Below are 7,240 nucleotides of genomic sequence, written 5' to 3' on the forward strand. Positions count from 1 at the left end.
CCGGGGCTCTGTGTAACTGACACTGTGTCAGTTACACAGAGCCAAAGAGGAGAAAAGCCTCCAGCCCCCCGGGCTCTGTGTAACTGACCCAGTGTCAGTTACACAGAGACAAAGAGGAGAAAAGCCTCCAGCCCCCGGGGCTCTGTGTAACTGACCCAGTGTCAGTTACACAGAGCCAAAGAGGAGAAAAGCCTCCAGCCGCAGGGGCTCTGTGTAACTGACACAGTGGCCTGGTCTATACTACCCGCCTGAATCGGCGGGTAGAAATCGACCTCTCGGGGATCGATTTATCGCGTCCCGTCGGGACGCGACAATCGATCCCCGAATCGGCGCTCTAACTCCACCAGCGGAGGTGGTAGTAAGCGCCGCCGACAAAAAGCGGCAGAAGTCGATTTTGCCGCCGTCCTCACAACGGGGTAAGTCGGCTGTAATACGTCGAATTCAGCTACGCTATTCACGTAGCTGAATTTGCGTATCTTAAATCGACTCCCCGCTGTAGTGTAGATGTACCCAGTGTCAGTTACACAGAGCCCCAGCCGCTGGAGGCTCTGTTTAAGAACCGGGCTGCCCGAGAGCTACCGGCTTCGGCCAGCCCCCTTGCCTCCGGACCCTGCGCCCCCAGCCGGGCACTTCCCTCCCGGGCTCCGGCGGCGCAGGGTCCGGAGGCACGGGGGCTGCCCAAAGTCGGTAGCACTGGGGCAGCCCGGCTCTTAAACAGAGCCTAAGAGGAGCAGAGCCTCCAGCTGCGGAGGCTCTGCTCCTCTTTGGCTCTGTGTAACTTATACAGTGTAAGTTACGCAGAGCCGCCGGAGCCCCGGAGGGGAAGTGCCCGGCTGGGGGCACAGGGTCCGGAGGCATAGGGGCTGCCCAAAGCCCGAGCGCTACCGGCTTCACGGTTTGCTGGGCAGCCTCCAGACCCTGCGCCCCCGGCTGGGCGCTTCCCCTCCCGGGCACCAGCTGCGCTGGGGAAGCGCCGGCTGGGGGCGCAGGGTCTGGGGGCTGCCCGGGAAACCGTGATGCTGGTAGCACTGGGGCAGCCCTTTCCCCCTGGCTGGGAGTGGGAGGGAGGAGGGGGCGGAGTTAGGGTGGGGGAAGGGGCGGAGTTGGGGCGGGGCTAGAGGTGGGGAAATGGGCGGGGCCATGGCCCGTGGAGGGTCCTCTTTTTTTATTTATGAGATATGGTAACCCTAAGTTGGATAGTTTTCTGTTTGGTAAGAACTCACTTACCAAATAGACACAGCTGGGAAACACTTATGTCTTTATAGATGTAGTTGTGAAATCCTCACTTCTGTATTGTTTTGTTATTATAGTTCCCACTTTGCTATTGTTTATTTGCATGGTCTCTGTCTGGGTCTGTGATTGTTTCTGTCTGCTGTATAATTAATTTTGCTGGGTGTAAACTATTTAAGGTGGTGGGATATAATTGGTTAGCTAATCATTTTACAAAATGTTAGGATTGGTTAGGTAAATTTCAGTGGAATGATTGGTTAAGGTCTAGCTAAGAGTATTACTATATAAATTAGGGGCAAACAGGAAGTAAGTTGGGATTTGAAAATAAGGAAAAAGGAACTTGGACTTAAGCTTGCTGGAAGTTCACCCCAATAAACATTGAATTGTTTCCACCTTCGGACTTCGGGTATTGTTGATCTCTGTTCATGCGAGAAGGACCAGGGAAGTGGGAGAGTGAAGGAATAAGCTTTCTAACACTAGGTTGACACACGTGGTCATCCTCTTTATAGTATTTGGACTGGAGATAATTTGTATTAGAAATTCTCGCTCTTTGTTTTTCACTTTCCATTGGATGTTTTTCCCTCTCTGCCCCATCTCCGCTCTTACTTTACAGTCTCTCCTAAGCACAATGTGAATCGAATAATGTCCAAGTTACAGTCCAGCTTTTGATCTCACAGTTTTGAGTGAGTTAGTTATTAAGCAAAATAAATTTTCCAATCCTGATTCCTAGAAGTCATTCATAGTTCTCTTACACTGTCCTCTACAGAGACATGGGTTGAGGCGTTGGGGTGTATTTAAGAGGGTGATGTTGAAGAAAAGATAAAGGTAACTGAAGACAAGATTGCTACTTCAGTCCTTCTAGCAAAAGCTTTTAAATTAAGGAGGCAGATTAATCATTGAAACACTATGAAGAATATTAAGAGAATATGATCGTGGCTCAGTTGCTAATTACCTAACTCTAAACGGGCAATTAACATTAAAAACACATTACACTAACATGGATGTCCTTCAGTCCATATTGCTCTATCCCCCAACCACCATCTTACAATTATCACTGTAAGACAGTAATTCAAACATCTGTTCACAAAAGCATATCTCAGCATATTAAAGCATTTCTCTTCATTCGCACATAAGCTGAAGGATTTGCATGGAGATGGGGGAAAAAGAAAGCAATCTAACATTATAACTGTGGCTTAGATGAGCACATAAATCTAAATTAAAATCCAAAATTAGATGCTGGTTAGAGTTCAAATCAGATTTCTCAGGTGGGAAAACTTTCTCCACTCAAACAGATTTTTCTCTAGCATTGGCCTCCCAAAATAGCAGTATGTATATATTTTTTTCTGTACCTTACCCACAGGTCAGCAGGACCCAGAAGAATTAATTCCAACATCTGAAATGGAAAGTCATATTTCTTGGACACCAAACCTTGTCTTTTGCCTACATACAGGGGCCAAAAATCAGGAAGAACTAAATTCCTCTGGTTCTTACATATTTAATGGACCAACTGGTGTATATCGGCACAGATGCAAATCAACTGAGCAATGTTGATTTACATCAGCAGAAAATATGGCCCAATCTTTCTTGCTGCTGCTAACTTCATTTTCTCCTCTTGACTCTGTTTAAAACCCACCTTTTTTACTTGGCTGTTCAGCATACAGCTGCATCCTGAACTGCTTTTACTCTAATTAATCCTTCTAAGCCATCCCCAGACAGCGGGGGGGGGGGGGGGGGGCTGGGACCAAAACTCCGGAACTAACCACCTGAAACTTTACAATATTTGGTCCAGACTACACAGCTGGTTGATATTATCTAACGTGAGTTGAACCAATAGTCTGAATCCGAGCACCTTAAACTTTGGACCAAAGAACAAACAAACCCACAACAGTAACATAGTCACTTTCTCTTTATCTCATTCCCCAAACTCCAGAAAGCCAGGTGCAGTGAGTTGGCTCAGATTCATCCCTGGTGTGTCTGTATTAAAGTCAATGGAGTCAGGGATGAATTTGGTTCATTAAGTCTTGTCAGAAAAGTGCCCGGGACCACACATCATGGAAGTGTTGCAAACAATCTCAGGACCTAGATGCTGAAGAAGTGTACAGTCCCTGTGTTAGAGAGTAAAGCGAGGAGTGAGAGAGCAGAGTGCATGACCAATGGGTGAAATTCACCATGTTGGATAAGCACAACAGGCCACTGACATCCTAGCTAAATACTCAAGGACTTCAGTAGCGCATAGGCTCCTGCACAGCAGGGCTGCCCAGAGGATTCAGGGGGCCTGGGGTCGTTGTCGGCGCGGGGCCCCTGCTGCCGAAGACCCGGTGCTTCGGCAGCGGGTCCCGGGGTAGAAGGACCCCCCGCCGCGGGTCTTCAGGGCACTTCGGGGGCAGGTCCCAGGGCGGAAGGCCCCCCCGCCGCCGAATTGCCGAACTGCTCTGAAGACCCAGAGCAGAAGAAGCTCCAGGGTCCCGGGCCCCACGAGAGTTTTCCGGGGCCCCCGGAGCGAGTGAAGGAGCCCGCTCCAGGGCCCCCGAAAAACTCTCGTGGGGGCCCCTGCGGGGCCCGGGCCTGGGGCAAATTGCCCCACTTGGCCCCCCCTCTGGGCGGCCCTGCTGCACAGGGGTGAGTTTTGCCCATGAAGAGGAATATAGAGAAAAGGGCAAGGTGAGAAGGAAATAGTAAGGCTTCCAAGTGGCAAGAGTCCACAGTTTAAGTCCCACAACATCCACATTTTCACAAAGGGAGTAACAAAACACTGTCAGAAAGAACTACTCAGGCAGGTCCAGACTTTGTTACAACACTCAGTGCAGCTAGCTACACTGAGCCACTGTGTGTGGGTCTAGATTATGGGGCTGACCCTGCACCCAAACTTGTATGGCACAGACTCATCTTTGTGCTGGAGCAGGCGCCAGGCCTTGATGGAGAAGAGGCAGCTGGTGCCTCCCAATTTCAAGGGCCATCTAGTCTGACCTCTTGTATGAGACAAGCCATAGTACTTCCCTGAATTCCTGTTTGAACTAGAGCATATAGTTGAGAAAAACATGCAATGTTGTGTGACAAAATTCCAGTGATGGAGAATCCATCATAACGTTTGGTAGTTGGTTAATTATTTTAATTGTTAAAAGCTAGCAACTTATTTTGCGTCTGGATTTGCCTCGCTTCCACTTCCATTTGATTTTGTTGTACCTTTCTCTGCTAGACTGAAAAGCCCTCCGCTATCAAATTCCTTTCCCCCATGTAGGTACTTATTAACTGTGATCAAATCACTCCTCAACCTTCTCTTGGTTAAGCTAAAGAGATTGGATCACCTAAGGCATATTTTCTAATCCTTTAATCATACTCATGGCTCTTCTCTGAACCTCTCCAATTTATCAACATCCTTCTTGACTTGTGGATACCAGCACTGGATGCAGTATTCCAGCAGCTGTTGCTCCAGTGCCAAATACAGCAGTAAAATAACCTCTCTATTCCTGCTTGAGAGCCCCCTGTTTACGCATCCAAGGATTACATTATCCCTTTTGGTCACAATGTTGTACTGGAAGCTTGTGTTTAGTGATTATCCATCCCACCTAAATCTTTTTCAGAGTCTCTGCTTTCCAGGATAGAGACCCCCCCATCCTGTAAGTTTGCCTATATTCTTTGTTCTTAGATGTATACATCTACAACTGGCTGTATGAAAACACATATTATTTGCTTGCAGCCAGCTTATTAAGCAATCCAGATTGCTCTGCAACAGTGACCTGCCCTCTTCATTATTTATCACTCTCCCAATTTGTGTCATTTGCACACTTTATCAGTGATGATTTTATGTTTTTCTTCCAGGTCATTGATGAAAATGTTAAATAGTGTAGGCCCAAGTTAAAGCTGATCTTTTATTCAGAATCACTGTTTGCAACTGTGTACAGAATAAACATTCACTTGATTATCTGTGTGACCAAATATAACCTCACTGCAATACCATACATTGTATAGCACTGGTAATATACTGCATTGTATCCATGGCATGTGGCCATCATGATCCCTCTATTATACAGGTGTGCTGGGTCATGTTCCACATCTGGCCCAGTTCAGCCAAATCTGGGCCCCTCTGCAAAGCCATTCAAGAGGCAGCACAAGGGTCAGTGTACAATTCACCAGCAGGTCCTGACTTGTGTATCTCTAAATTTGTGGGTTAGAGGACAATCTTGCAGCGGGGGCAGAGAATCTGTGCACAAGTTGTGGATGCATCTTTGGGGCTAAAAGGTGGAGGTTTCCTGTTGCAGAGAAAGAGGGTATGTGAAGTGTGTTATGCCTTAGCCTGACTCTGCTTCAGTGTACATCAAGAAAACATGAAACAATATAAATAGGATTTCTTTCCCATATACCTTATGGCTACCCTGCAGTACCTCCCACTTCATCCATTTTCAGACAACACGGGGCATGCTGCCACAGCCTTGTGCTGCTCTGGTGACCAAAAGCAGTCTTAAACCTGCCCGAAATAGCCACGCAAGGATCACCATATGCTGCCACAGTGACTCTTAAATGTTGCCTTCTCTCAGCTCCTGGCACAGGATGCACGTGCAAGGGAAATGAGGCATGGCCAGAGTATCTCTACACCTTGATGATCCCTGGATGACAGGAACAGCCTCAAGGAGTCATGGGCCGTTGATGTAATGTACAACAGGCTTCAGATTGCTCTAGACCAGGGGTTGGCAACCTTTCAGAAGTGGTGTGCTGAGTCTTCATTTATTCACTCTAACTTAAGGTTTCGCGTGCCAGTAATACATTGTAACGTTTTTAGAAGGTCTCTTTCTATACGTCTATAATATATGACTAATCTATTGTTGTATGTAAAGTAAATAAGGTTTTTAAAATGTTTAAGAAGCTTCATTTAAAATTAAATTAAAATGCAGAGCCCCCCAGACCGGAGGCCAGGACCCGGGCAGTGTGAGTGCCACTGAAAATCAGCTTGCGTGCCGCCTTTGGCATGCGTGCCATAGGTTGCCTATCCCTGCTCTATACTATCCAGAAGAACTGGATGGGTGCCTCCAGGATCAGGAGGTGCAAAGGTTCTATGCCAGTAAATACATTCCATTTACCTAGTCCCCCTCTCTCCGGAAGGATTCTGACCTGCAGGCGGAAGCTATGTAATGAGCTACACTTGTCATCCATTTCCTGGTGCATCTTCTATCATTCCACACACACATTTTCTCCCAAGAAAAAGATCTGGCCCTAAAATCCTACCCTGTACATTTTCAAAGGGTTGCACTGGGTTTTAGTTGGCAGATTCTCGCTAACTTTAATAAAAGTGATACAGCAAATACCAGTGCATTGCTATGGAACGTGAAAGCCAGACATTAAAAGTGAAAGACACATTGTTTGGGGCTTATCAATTTTTCCGTTTAAGAATTTTAGAAACTCGCTACTAGTAACATTTCTGGTCAGATGGGGTCAAGACCTAATATTATATTTATGAAGCAAACAAGTAATTTAGCAAGCAGATAATCAGTTGCTAACAGGTGCTGCTTGCTTTTGAAACAAATTGATAATGGCACAGATAATATTGCATGCAGAGTGAATACTTCTTAAGGACATTTCAAATGGATTTTTGCTATGCTTGCATACTGTGAAACTGAAGTATAACCTTCCTCTTAAAAGTTTATTTCTATCAGGCAACAACTTCTCTAACTTATGTCAACACCCCTACACTTCAGAGAAAGTTTCAAATAAGAAGAGAAATCTACGAAAAGCACCTTCCCCACCCAAAAGAACCTCCAACAAATAGAAGCAAAATGCAATTTTACCCAAATAACTCATTATACTATCAAGCATCTGATATAAATAGGGGAAAGGCGGCATAATGAGAGTGGGATTTTCAAGAGTGCATAATGATAACTTAACTCTGCTCCCATTCCAGTCAATGGACTTGAGTGCAATGGGAGGAGAGTTAGGCCAACGCTCAGAGCTTTTGAAAATCCTGCCCTAGGATCCACAGCTAAAAGTCCATACTTGATTTGCTTTTGGTGCAGCTCAG

The sequence above is a fragment of the Trachemys scripta genome, chromosome 7 (assembly GCF_013100865.1).
Source record: "Trachemys scripta elegans isolate TJP31775 chromosome 7, CAS_Tse_1.0, whole genome shotgun sequence".
NCBI lineage: Eukaryota > Metazoa > Chordata > Testudines > Emydidae > Trachemys > Trachemys scripta.